Source organism: Stegostoma tigrinum, chromosome 7 (genome assembly GCF_030684315.1).
Source record: "Stegostoma tigrinum isolate sSteTig4 chromosome 7, sSteTig4.hap1, whole genome shotgun sequence".
NCBI classification, from domain to species: domain Eukaryota; kingdom Metazoa; phylum Chordata; class Chondrichthyes; order Orectolobiformes; family Stegostomatidae; genus Stegostoma; species Stegostoma tigrinum.
This window is the reverse complement of record NC_081360.1, coordinates 58151447-58165995: the sequence shown is the minus strand read 5'-3', so window position 1 is coordinate 58165995 and position 14549 is coordinate 58151447. Positions and strand designations below refer to the sequence as shown.

Genomic DNA, 14549 nt, shown 5'->3' with positions numbered 1-14549 from the left:
TTTTTCTTGCCACGGACGTATTCAAAGTCAGTCCGAAACTTCATGAGTCTCCTTGTCCCCAACAAACCCTTTGACTTCCACTCAGAGATAAGGGGAACTGCAGCTTCTGGAGAATCCGAGATAACAGTGTGGGCCTGGATGAACACAGCAGGCCAAGCAGTATCTTAAGAGCACAAAAGCTGACGTTTCAGGCCTAGACCTTTCACCAGAAATGGGGGATGGGGAGAAGGTTCTGAACTAAATAGGGAGTGGGGGGAGGGGAGGGGGGGAAGAGGCAGATTGAAGGTGGACAGAAAAGATAGGCGGAGAGGAGAGTATAGGTGGGGAGGTAGGGAGGGGATAGGTCAGTCCAGGGAGGACGGACAGGTCAAGGGGGCGGGATGAGGTTAGTAGGTAGGAAATGAAGGTGTGGCTTGAGGTGGGAGGAGAGGATAGGTGAGGACAAGCTGGGCTGGTTTTGGGAAGCAGTTGAGGGGGGGGGGGGGTGGTGTTGGGGCTAGGGAGGGGAAATTTTGAAGCTTGTGAAATCCGCATTGATACCATTGGGCTGCAGGGTTCCCAAGCGGAATATAGGTTGCAGAAACAGCAACTTTCGGCAGGCATCATTGTGGCACTGCAGGAGGCCCAGGATGGATATGACATCTAAGGAATGGGAGGAGTTGAAATAGTTCACGACTGGAGGTGCAGTTGTTTACGGCGAACCAAGCATTGGCGTTCTACAAAAAACAGTCCCCAAGCCTCCGCTTGGTTTCCCCAATGTACAGGTTCCACTGCATACAGTGGATGCAGTATACCACATTGGCAGATGTGCAAGTGAACATCTGCTAGATGAGGAAAGTCACCTTGGGGCCTGGGATGTGGGGGCAAGTGGAGCACTTGCAGGGTAAAGTGCTGGGTGTGGTGGGGTTGGAGGGGAGTGTAGAGCGGACAAGGAGCCCTGGAGAGAGTGGTCCCTCCGGAAGGCAGGCAAGGGTGGGGATGGAAAAATGTCTTTGGTGGTGGGGGTCGGATTGTAGATGGCGGAAGTGGCAGAGGATGATGTGTTGTATCCGGGGAGGTTGGTGGGGTGTTATGAGGGGACAAGTGGAATTCTCTTGGGGTGGTTATTGCAGGGACGGGGTGTGAGGGATGAGGCACAGGAAATGTGGGAGAGAGTGTCGAGGTCATTCTCGACCACTGTGGGGGGTCCTTGAATGAGTACATCTGGAATGTACAGGAGTGGAATGCCTCCTTCTAGGAGCAGATGTGGCCGAGGCAAAGGAATTGAGAATAGGAGATGGAATTTTTACAGGAAGGTGGGTGGGAAGAGGTGTATTCGAGGTAGCTGTGGGAGTCAGTGGGCTTGAAATGGATATCGGTTTCTAGGTGGTTGCCTGAGCTGGAGACAGAGGTCCAGGAAGGTAAGGGATGTGTTGGAGATGGTCCAGGTGAACTAGAGGAAGGTGTTGGTGAAGTGTTTGAGCTCCACTTGGGAGCAAGAGGCGGCACCAATACAGTCACTGTAATGGAGGAAGAGGTAGGCTTAGGGCCAGTGTTGGTACGGAAGAGGTATTGTTCCCCATAACCTAAGAGGCAGGCATAGCTTGGGCCCATGCGGGTACCCATGGCCACCCCCTTTGTCTGTAGAAAAAGGGAGGAATCGAAAGAGAAGTTTTTGAGGGTGAGGACAAGTTTGGGTTGGCGGACGAGGGTGTCAGTGGAGGGGGACTGGTCAGGTCTGCTGGACAGGAAGAAGTGGAGAGCCTTTAGGCCATCTGCATGGGGTATGCAGGTACGTAGGGACTGGATATCCATGGTGAAAATGAGATGATGGGGACCGGGGAATTGGAAGTTCTGGAGGTGGTGGAGGGCGTGGGTGGTGTCGTGGATGTAGGTAGGGAGTTCCTGGACCAAGGGGGAGAAAAGGGAATCCAGATAGGTGGAGATGAGCTTGGTGGGGCAGGAGCAGGCGGAGACAATAGGTTGACCAGGGCAGGCGGGTTTGGGGATTTTGGGAAGGAGACAGAAGTGGAGAGTGTGGGGTTGGGGAACAATGAAGTTGGAGGTCTTCAGCATTCTGGAGACCATGAACAATCCTTGGCTTCTCAATAGGGGGCCACAGTGGTTAGCACTGTTGCCTCACAGCACCAAAGACCCAGGTTCGATTCCACCCTCAGGCAACTGTTTAAAGTTTGCACGTTCTCAGTGTCTGGTTTCTTCTCAGTCCAAAGATGTGCAGGATAGGTAGACTGACCATGCTAAATTGCCCATATTCAGGGATGCGTGGATGAGGTGGGTTGATAAGGGGATGGGTCTGGGTGGGATGCTCCGAGGGTCGGTGTTGACTTGTTGGGCTGAAGGGCCTGTTTTCACACTGTAGGGATTCTATTCTCCGAATTCCATTAAATCTCTCCCATTTCTCCAACTTTACCTACTCAGTATGAGAATCACAGGTTTGTGTCACAGATAGAGACCATACATATTCAGCTGCTCCTGATAGTTTGATTATCAAACTAAACCTCCGTAAGTCACGAATCAATTCCCTTCCAAAATAAAAGCCTACTCTAAAGACCACAGCTCTCTTCTGCTCAAGCACATCCTGTCCATTAAGCCAAACTGCTGCTCTCAAAGGCATTTCTATGAAACTGGTAAGCACCCAACCTTTCTTAATGGCCCAAATAGCATAAACTGTTCTTTCCCTCCCCGCCCCCTCCCCCAACATGCTGGCATCGTGCTACTCCCCAAAAATCCCTCAGGCCATGCAGGACACCAATTTCCACTTGCCTTTAAAGCTCAAACTCGATGCGTAACCATTTCTCAGACACTCCCATCTCTTACTCTCTCTTCATTTCACCTGCAGTACAAAAATATCCCCACAAGATCAGGAATTCCATTCTTGGTTACTGAGCATAGCACATAACCATTACTGAACTATTACATCCTGAACCACTCCATTCTTCTACCATCTACGAAATCCAGTTATGTGCTACAGCCTTCACTTAGCTTCCTCGTAGCTATCTAATTTGGGCCATCAAGTCTCTGGCATTGTTTTTCAGCATTCCCATCCTTAGTCTCCACCTCTTCTTCATCCACATTATCATGTCACCAAAAACACGTGTGAAGCTCAGCTTGCACAAGTACACTAAACTCTATTACTCACTCCCTCCATTATTTGGCATCCTGTCTTGAATTAGTTTTGTCAAAACACCATTACAAAATATGCCACCTGATTAATGCCCTTTTAAGCATGTTCTAAAGAGAGTCACAGCACAGAACCAAAGCCTTGAGGCCAACTCAGCCATGCTCAGATTTCCAAAACTCAACTAGTCCCATTTACAGTGTTTGGCCTATATCCCTCAAAACTTTTCCTAGCCATGTACCTGTCCAAATGTCTCTTAAATGTTGTAACTGTACTTACCTTTCTCTGGCAGCTGATGCCATATACCTATCACCCACAGAAAAAGTTGCCCCTAGGTCCCCTTGAAATCCTTCTCTCACCTTAAACCTACACCCTCTAGTTTTGGACTCTCATCCTGAGGAAAAGACCTTGTCTATTCATTTTACCTATGCCACATGATTGTGAGAACCTCTATAAAGGTCACCTTCAGCCTTCTACAGTCGGAGGTGGGGGGGGGGGGGGGGGGGGGGGTGGAGTCGTGGTCCCAGCCTATCCAATCTCTACTTTTAACCTAAAATTTCTAGTCTTAGGAACATCCTTGTAATACAAGCAGAATTTTATGCAGAACACCAAATGTGGCTTTACCAATGTCTTGTACAGCTATAAAAGGATGTCCCAACTTCTACACTCGACACTCTGACCAATGAAGGCCGACTATGCCAAACACCTCCTTCGTCACCCTCTCTACCTGTGATGTCATTCATACCTGCACCTCCAGGTCTCTCTGACAACACATCCCAGGGCCTGGCCATTAACTAAGTTCTGCCCTGCCTTGTCTTGTCTTACCAAAACACAACATCTTGCATTTATCTGAATTAAAGCCCCAAACACCACCCCTCTGCCCAGTCAATCAAGATCACATTGTCCTCTTAGATAACCTTCTTCACTGTCCATGCTACCAATCTTGGTCCCATTTGCAAACAGTGGACTCCGCACCAATACTTGCAAGCACACCACTGGTCTCAGGCCTCCAGTCTGCACAACCCTCTGCTACCATTGTCACCTGTCAAGCCAATTTTGTATCCAATTGGTTAGCTCTCCCTAGATCCCATGCAATCAAACTGTACTAACAAGTCTACCACGTGGAACTTTGTCAAAAGACCTTGCTGAAGTCCACGTAGACAATTTCTACTGCTTAGAGATAGTAAGAACTACTGATGCTGGGGTCAGATAACAGTGTGGAGTTGAAGGAGCACAGCAGCAGGCCAAGCAGTAGAGGTCAGCGGAGTTGACGTTTCAGCACAGGACCCTTCTTCAGAAAAGAAGTCTACTGCTTTGCCTTCATCTATAGTCTTGGTCTGCTCGAGAGCGCGAGCGAGACATGATTTCTCACGCACAAAACCAAGGTGACCACCCCTAATCAGCCTGTGTCTTCCCAAATGCATTGTTCCTATCTCTCAGAATCCTCTCCAACAATTTCCTCACCACTGATGTCAAGCTCACTGGTCTGTAGTTTCCTGGTTTTTCCCCTTGCAACCTTTCCTAAATAATGGCACAACAGTAGCCACCCTCCAGTTTTTCCATGCTCTCTCCCACAGCCAGTGATATGAAATATTTCTAAGGGTCCCACAATTTCTCCTCTAACTTCGCACAATGCCGTGGGATACACTTGATCAGATCAAGACCTCCAGCACTGTTTTCTGTAACATAGGCTCTTTTCATGACAAGACTATTTCCTGCCCAACCCCACCCCACTCGTGTTCCCCAGATTCCACGTCTTTCTCCACGGTAAATGCTGATAAAATTTTCATTTAGACTCAAATATCCTGTGGGCCTGGGATCAAACTTATTGATTACTGCTTTAAAAATCTGTACAATGGAAGTCAAGTTAAAAAAAATCTTTAAGATGGGAGGTCACAACTGGCCAAGTTTGTTACGGTTATCTACTTTAAATGCTACGGAACGATAATACCAAAAGGACATATTTTAGAATGTATTTAGCCCCAGGCAGTATAGGATGTCCTTTTAAGATGCAAAACAGTATTTTCTGCCTCAACAGGGAACCAAAGTGATAACTGTGGTATTGAAAATCTAACTGCCTCATCTAAAAATACAATAGTCTAGTCCCAAAACCTGGACTAATCATCCTTCATAAATGAAAGGACGACTCCGTCAGGCACACATACTTTTGTCAAATGATAAGTATGCAACTGTCTGTATTGCCATCCTAAACAGCACAAAAGGCAGTAACTTTGAGCAACCACCCTCAAGAGAGTTTAGACCAAGAGGACAAAAAGTATACAAAATACTGCTGCACTGGAAGTCAAAAATCACAGAACTGAAGAATAAGGAATTTTTTTCCTTCCAAAATCTGCTCAAAAACCTTTTAGGAGGTAAAACACCACCTATTTCAACAGAAGTCATTGCAGCTGCTGGATTTGACTTCTTGCGTTAACCTCTTCATGTCAGCAATAAAAGTGTTCCTGCAAATGCATCCTAACTGTATAAGAAACTCCCAACGCATCTTTGGTACAAATATCCTGGTTTTATCTAATTGTTAGGAGGCTCAGTCCTGTAGTTCCTTGTTAATTTCACCTTATCTCTAAAGAGCTTGGATATACCTTTTAACAAAGTAACCTATAACTTGCTTAAACAAGCACGACTGCTAATCTCTGATGAAGAGTCTAGGCCTGAAATGTCAGCTTGTGTGTTCCTTGGATGCTGCTTGGCCTGCTGTGTTCATCCAGCTTCACACTTTATTATCTTGACTGCTAATCTATTTAACTTTGATATTACAAATTTAAAAAAAGCTATACAAGTCATATTAACCTATGGCTTGGTGAACACTTCAATGGACACACCTAGCGCTCATGACAAAATTCATTCCTTAATCAAAAATTTCTGATCTTGTATTTTTCCATCACAAAGGCTACTGATATACATTTCCATCTCTAACATCAAATATCTTGCATATCTACCTCAGAGCACATTGCTGAAATCTCCTTCTGCTGATTAGATACTTCAAAACTACTGTGATCAGTCTCTGAAGTGACTCCAATGTTGATCAATTAAGTTTTTAAACTCATTCACAGAAGTAGCATTACTGGTAGGTCAGCTGTTGCTGCCCATCACTAATTGCCCAGAGCACAGTTCAGAGGCAACACATTGCTTTGGGTCTGGAGTCACATCGCAGATTTTCTTCCCTAAAAAACGTGAACCAAACTGGTTTTTACAACAGTGGTTACATGCACACCTTTTAATATCTTGAATTTAATGCTGGTTTAATGGTGAAATTTGAGCACATCTGCCATACAGGGATTTCAACATATGCCCTCAGAACTTTAGCCTGGAGCTTTTAGGTCGTAGTCTAGTTTTTCCCCCACATCATCACTGTCTCACCTGATCTCTACCCATATCACAGTACTAAATCAGCTCTGATCAGTTACGATTGTTATGCAACTCTGACAAAAGTGAACATTTCTCTCTTTCCTCCCCCACACTAAGTCCTCTTGTACCTAACTGATCCCAAAACCAGCCCAGCTTGTCTCTGCCTCCCTAACCTGTTCTTCTCACCTATCCCCCTCCTCCCACCTCAAGCCGCAGCTCCATTTCCTACCTACTAACCTCATCCCACCTCCTTGACCTGACCTATCCCCTCCCTACCTATACTCTCCTCTTCAGCTATCTTCTTTTCTCTCCATCATCTTCAGTCCACCTCCCCCTCTCTCCCTATTTATTTCAGAGCTCTCACCCCATCCCCCTCTCTGATGAAGGGTCTAGGACCAAAACATCACCTTTTGTGCTCCTGAGATGTTGCTTGGTCTGTGTTCATCCAGCTTCAAACTTTGTTATCTTGCAGTCTTTAACAGTTGACCAAACTACTCTCCTTCAGCGCCTCTTCCCCTGTCATTCAGCTGACTAGGTGCTGCCAGTGACACATTCCAAAAGAACAGTGCTAGTTCTCCTATATACACACACAATGTACAACTTCACATCACCTCCACGTCCCGCACAGTAAATCAGACTAAAATTCTCAATGAAAAGAAATTTCATTCTAATGGAAGACAGGAAAAGCTGCTTTGTGACACTGCTCCAGACTACTCCCTAGTGACATGTTAGAACCCTCTCTTGGGTAATAGTCTGAGAGCTGAATAGGCTATTTTCCTTGGAGTGTCAGGTGGTTGAGGGGTGATCTCAGGTTTACAAAGCCATGAAGGCATAGATAGGGTAAATAGCCAAGGTCCCCCCCCGCCCAGGGTAGTGGAGTCTAAAAACTTGGTGGCATAGGTTTAGGGTGAGGGGGGGGGGGGGGGGGGGGGGAGAAAAAAGAAGGTTTAAAAGGGACCTAAGGGGCAACTTCTTCATGCAGCGGGTGGTACATGTATGTAATGAGCTGCCAGAGAAAGTGGTTGAGGCTGGTACAATTACAACAACATTTAAAAAGGAATCTGGATGGGTGTATGTGATCAGGAAGGCTTTAGAGGGATATGGGCCAAATGAGACTAGTTTGATTTAGGAAACTGGTCATCACAAAGGAGTTAGATCATAGAATTCCTACAGTGTGGAAACAGGCCCTTCAGCCAAACAAGTCCATACTGACCCAACCCCATAGCCCAAGTAAGCTCCATGTCCCTGAACACTATGGGCTATTAAGCATGGCCAAGCCACCTAGCCTGCACATCTCCTGTGCGTCCATTTCAATAATCTTATTGATTACTGCTTTAAAATTCTACATTGGAAATCAAGTTAAAAAATCTTTAAGATGGAGATCACAACTGGCCAGGTTTGTTACACAGTTAACTACTTTAAATGCTATTGAAGGACATATTTTAGAATGTATTTGGCCCCAGGTAATGTAGGATGTCCTTTTAAGATGAAAAACAGTATTTTCTGCCTCAACAGGGAACCACCTAGCCCGGACTGTGGGAGGAACCCCAGGCAGACACGGGGGAGAACATGCAAACTCCAGTCACCAGAGGGTGCAATCGAACCCAGGTCCCTGGCACTATGAGGCAGCAGTGCTAACCACAGAGCCACCGTGCTGTCCCCTATCAGGCTGAAGGGTCCATTTCCATGCTGTACATCTGACATTGTGCCTCTATAAAGCTAGTCTGCTTGCAACCTTGGTGTCCTGTGATTTTGACAAACTGCCACTCATTCATTCCATCACTAAGATTACCTAACGTCACAACTTCAGCAGGTTCAGCTCGTCTGCTACTAAAAACTTCACATGACTTTACCACATCTAGACTAGACCATTCCAATACACTCAGCTGACATATTTATCTTCCAATCTAGAGATCATGAAAACTGTTCTGTCTCAAGTTGCAAATAGCTCGAGTAACAATTTACAGAAGGAAGCCAATGGCCTATTCTGTCGGCACCACTTAAAGACTGACTATACTAATTCCATATTCCATCCTTTGGACTACAACCCTGGAGGCTATGGCTATGCAAATGAACACCTAAAAAACAGTGCTGAACGTGACATGAATTTCTGACTCAATGACTTCTTCACACACTGAGCTCAATACTCCCATCAGCTTCCATGTGAAAAAAATTCACCCCAGCCTTTGTTTTAACATAAATCTATGCTCTAGTTGCTAATCCCTCTCAGTGACAAAGCGCTCTCTCAGCCATCCTACCCCTCAGACTTGTGCTCTCGAAGTCCGCTCTGTCTTCACAATAACTACGGCTATCTGATCCTTCCTCCACTGAGCTGGAGGCTCTGGGCTCTCCAATAAAATCTCCTCTGCAACCTCCAGTCCAATCACATCATTCCCATCACCTGGTGACCAAACTTGCACACTACTTCAGTTGTGGAGTAGCAGCTATACATTTTTTAAAAAAAACTCCTGGTATAACCTCATGGCTTTTGTATTCTATGCTTTGGCTGAGCTTTCTTAGTCACCTTACGAATCTGGCCTGCTACTTGAAAGATCTGTGGATACGCACACCAAGATCCTTCTGATCTTCAGTAATTCAGTAGAAGTTGTTTGTGCCCTTTAGTTAAAGGATCAAAAAATAAAGGGGACATAACTTTGAAAAGGCAGGAGGTTGAGGGGATTTGAGAAAATGGGTTTGCACTCAGAGGATGGTGGGGGTTTGTAATGCACTGACTGGAAGGGTAGTTGAGGTAGGTAGCCTCGACCTTTTAAAAAAGGTATTTGGATGAACACTTGAAGTGTCATAACATTCAAGGCTATGGGGTCAGTGTGGGAAAGTGAACTAAACATAGGTAGTCTATCCATTGTACCTGGTGTGGCTTCCTCTACATTGGGGAAAGCAAGTGGAGGCTTGGGGACCGCTTTGCAGAACACCTCCGCTCGGTTCGCAATAAACAACTGCGCCTCCCAGTCGTGAACCATTTCAACTACCCCTCCCATTCTTTAGATGACATGTCCATCATGGGCCTCCTGCAGTGCCACAACGATGCCACCCAAAGGTTGCAGGAACAGCAACTCATTCTGCTTGGGAACCCTGCAGCCCAATGGTATCAATGTGGACTTCACCAGCTTCAAAATCTCTCCTTCCCCCACTGCATCCCAAAACCAGCCCAGCCTGTCTCTGCCTCCCTAACCTGTTCTTCCTCTCACCCATCCCTTCCTCCCCCCTCAAGCCACACCTCCATTTCCTACCTACTAACCTCATCCCACCTCCTTGACCTGTCCGTCTTCCCTGGGCTGACCTATCCCCTCCCTACCTATCTTCTTTTCTCTCCATCTTCGGTCCGCCTCCCCCTCTCTCCCTATTTATTCCAGAACCCTCATCCCATCCCCCTCTCTGATGAAGGGTCCAGGCCCGAAATGTCAGCTTTTGTGCTCCTGAGATGCTGCTTGGCCTGCTGTGTTCATCCAGCTTCACACTTTATTACCTTGGATTCTCCAGCATCTGCAGTTCCCATTATCTCTAAACGTAGGTAGTGTATTTTTTTTTTAGCAGAACGATCAATGCTGTATCCTGTTCTCTATGTTCTGAATTAGTAATTTTTTTGTATTAGTTATTTCATGCGGAGCATAAAAAGCAAGGACTGTCCACTGTTTGTAGAGAATCACTTATGAAGCTCAATACTCTGTGCCAGGTTGAGTACAACGATCCTCTGCAGCTTGTACTTGCTAAACCAGGTAGACTGAAGGGTCTCTTCTGTGCTGAATGATTGAGACATTCCAGACTACAATGCATATTGCAATATTTTGCCTTGTTAGCCCACCAAAAATGTGTTCCTGCTTTTTTTCCAGGATAAATTCCATTTATAATACAATGCAGCACAGGAACAAGGCCTTCACCCCTCCAAGCCTGCACAGATTCATAATCCTGTAGACCCAGTACTTAGTACCCATATGTGGTAGCTATCCCTCGGTTTGCCTCACGTTCATGTGTCTATCACGATATGCCTTAAATGTTGATGTGTCTGCTTCTACCTCTAGTGGGGCATTCCAGGCACCCACGACCCTCTGTGTGAAAGACTTGCCCTGCATTTCTCCCCTAAAACTTTCTCCTCCTCACCTTGAATCTGTGCCATCTTGCAGGTGACCTTTCCACCCTGGGGAAAAAGCTCAACTATCCACCCTATGCCTCTCAATTTTGCAGACTCTGTCAGATCACCCCTCAGCCTCCATCTTTCATCCACTTGGCTACGTTTGACATAGTCCAAGCTGTTCCCAGTCTCTATACTCCTTGGCCTGCAGTGCCAATTTCAACATTAAATTTAAACCCTCCTTGCCAGGATATTGGTGCCCCTCCAGTTTAGGTCCCTCTTGTACTGAGATGTTAACAGGATAACATCCCATTAATATTTATGCTTCCTATCTTCCTACACAGGGGTAGGTGAAAACGGTCTTAAACTTCCTGCCTGAATAGGATTGGAGGGAAACGACTGTAAAGATGCGAGACATCTATAATTCTGTAAGAGGGTGAAACTTCTGTAAAGGTATGAAACTTCTGATTACACTGAAGGGGCCAGGTCAATGAAGCGTCTAGGCCCGAAACGTCAGCCTTTGTGCTCCTAAGATGCTGCTTGGCCTGCTGCATTCATCTAGCTCCACACTTTGTTATCATGGATTCTCCAGCATCTGCAGTTCCCATTATTTCAGGTCAGTGACCTTATGTTCAAGCCAGACACTTTGGCAACTTGAAAACGCATCTTGCTGTTCTCAGTCACTTCATGTACGATCAATGCTGTATCCTGTTCTCATGATCTGAATGCAGTAATTTTTTTTGTATTAGCCAATTCATACATAGCCACGTGTTCAATTGTACACTGTTCCTAGCCTCAGTAGTGCATGGCACAGGGTGTAATCTTGAGATTACTACCCTAGAGGCCCTACGTTTTTAAGTTTACTACCTAACTCCGAGATGTCATTGTAAGACCTTGTCACTCTTCCTATGACCATGTTGGCACAGAGGTCAATGACTTCTTGTCTGTTCACTCTTCCATTTTAGGATGCACTGTAACCAAAAACATCCATGATCCTGTACCGCAGGCATGTGTAACATCCATCCACTGCTTTGCCTAGCTGACTAATCCATTGATATCCTCCTGCAGTTTACAAATATCCTTTGAATTATCTAGTATTCTACCAAATTTGGTGCCCCTGGGAGCTTCTTAAATCATACCCCATACATTTAGGGTCAAATCAAATTACATACACCGTAAACAGTTAAGGGCCCCAGCACTGGGCCCTTTTCTTGCCTATGCCACAAGGGACCTCATCAAATCCAGACTAAATGTCCAAGTAAACCACAACAGATTTAGTGCTCTCTTCAAAACTCTGGTTACCTCAAGAAACTAGGAGTGACAGATCAGTACTGGGACCACAAAAATGTATAAGTAAAATGACGGAAGTGAATGTACTATCACCAAGTTTGCAGCAAAGCAAGTGGTGAGGGTGACGACTCTACTGGAGGGATGAGGCTGGTTAAGGAGTGGGGGGGGGGGGGGGGGGTGGGTGGGGTGGGGGGGAATTCTAGCAGATAGAATATAGTGTGCACGTGGTAGAAAGAACAGAAAATCTAAACAAACATTGTTTCGATGGAGGATGACCACAGAAAGCTGCAGAGAAATTCCCGGTGCTTAAAATCACAAAAAGCTAGCATCCAAGTCCAGCAGGTAAAAGGGAAGACCATTAGAGGCTGCACTGAGGATGTTACCCAGCATGGTAACAAAACATCTGCTATACAAGAAACCAGCTCGGCGAGCAGACCAACCTAAACACCCACAACCCGAGCTTTAAATCTACTCCAAAACCTTAGGGAAGGCAAATTGACCGTTGGCTTTTATTCAAAGGGAATCAAGTATAAAAGGAGAAAGGTTTTGCCAATACTATTCGAGTCACTATAGACGGCACAACTGGAATACTGAACAATTTTAACTTTCTTATTCAAGATACACTGGCATTGGAGGTTGTGGAGACAAAGTTCATTTGCTTAATTCTGGATATGGAGGCATTTTCTTATTCGGAGAGGTTGATGAGGTTGGGACAATATGAGCAGCATGGTGGCTCAGTGGCTAGCAGTGCAGTCTCACAGATCCAGGTTCGATTCCACCCTCAGGTGACTGTCCGTGTGGAGTTTGCACATTCTCCTCATGTATGCGTGGGTTTCCTCCCACAGTCCAAGGATGTATGGGCTAGGTGGATCGGCCATGCTAAATTGCCTGTAGTGTTCAGGGGTGCGTGTGGGTTATAGAGTGATGGGTGTGGGTGGGATGGTCCAAGGGGCAGTGTGGACTTGTTGGCCGAAGGACCTGTTTCCACATCGTAGGGATTCTAATACTTAGAAATAAAAATAACTGAAAGGTGATCTATTGAACCACAGATGAATATTAGCAGACATGACAGGATAGATGGAAAGATTGTTGGGACTTATGAAGTAAGGTCTCATCCCATTAGGAGAGAGATAGGAGGAGGAATTTCTGAAACATTTATTCATAGAAGAGGGCAGTCAAGGGTCAACCACATTGCTGTGGGTTTACAGCAACATAGGCCAGACCACACAGATGGTTGTTTCCTTGCCTAAAAAGACATTAAACTTTATGGGGTTTTCTACTAATCTACAATACATTCATTGTCATCATTAGACTCTTAATTCCAGTTTTGTATCAAATTCAAATTCCATGATTTGAACCTGGGTCGACAGAACATTACCTGCGTCTCCGAATTAACAGTTCAAGAAGAATATCACTAGGCCATTGCCTCCCTTTCTTCTTAGATTCCCAAGTGCGGAAATAGGCCATTCAGCCCACCGAGTCCACACCAACCTTCCGAAGAGCACCCGTCCCAGATTCCTGGCACTCTGAAGTGGCAGAGCTAACCAGAGTCATCATGCCAACCAAAGAATAGATGCTAGGGAATCTGTGGAATCCTTTACTGTAGAAGGATGTTGAGGCTTGTTCATTACTTATATTTGAGGCTGGGATTGAACATTTATCAGTAGTAATAAGATCATGGGTTATGGAGAAAAGGTAAGGAAGTGGAATTTAGGATCAGACCTGCCATGATCTCATTAACTGACGGAGCAGACTTGTTAGGCTGAATTGCTTACTTCTGCTCCTACATCTCAGTTGAGCCTTTGTTTAGCCAAGTTGGAATATCTATTCTCCAGGCCTTTCCCCTCTTTCCTCAGATATTCCCTGTAGACAGCTTCGTGGACTAAGCTACAAATATACAAAATAAAAAAATCTGCCGATGCTAGAAATCTGAAACAAAGAACAAATTGCTGGTAAACTCAATAGATCTGTCAGCACCTGTGGGAGGTAAGCAGAGTTGCCACTGAGTCTGGTGACTCTTCCTGAGAACTAAGTGTTTGATCATCTGACCCAATATCAGACAGATCATGCCAATTTTAAGAAGTTCTTGTGAAGCATCTTAGGATATTTTGTTATGATAAATAAGGAACCATTGATCATTCTTCATGTTGACATCCTATCCTCTTAATTTGTAAAGTCCAAATTGCTTATCCCCTCGTTCCAGGGGACAATTTTAAGTTCGGCATGTCCACCACCTCTTATTTGTGATGCAATGACCTCTTAGATTCCTGATATTTTCAATTTTCATATTTATGCTAAATTGTTCCACAGCCTTGCCTATCAATTCACCAAATTTCTTGAGAGCCTATAATTCTACCACTCCCAAGTACAAAAATCATCCATTTCTGGCATACATCCTCCATTCCCTTCACCCCACCTTCATCTGTTGAACCCCCATAATAGATTACTCAGACATTTTTCCTCCTGTAAAATCACTTTTATCCAGTCATTTGGTCACTACCCATCTTCATTTTTGTTTGGAATCTACTTTTAGGTTGATTATTACTCTGAAGTGTCTTGGGATTTTTTTTCATTACAAAGTAAAATACAAGTCTTCTGTATCATGTCCAAACATTAAACCTGATATTTAGCTCGAAGAACGTGGTTGGTGGGCTTCAAAACAGCCAAGGACAAACAATTGTGCAA

At 45.2% G+C, this 14549-nt stretch overlaps 1 protein-coding gene across 5 annotated transcripts in view; it reads right to left on the bottom strand.

Moving 5' to 3' along the window:
- pkp4 (plakophilin 4) overlaps window positions 1-14549 on the bottom strand; it is a 191169-nt gene that overhangs the window by 148097 nt on the left and 28523 nt on the right. The window lies entirely within an intron of this gene.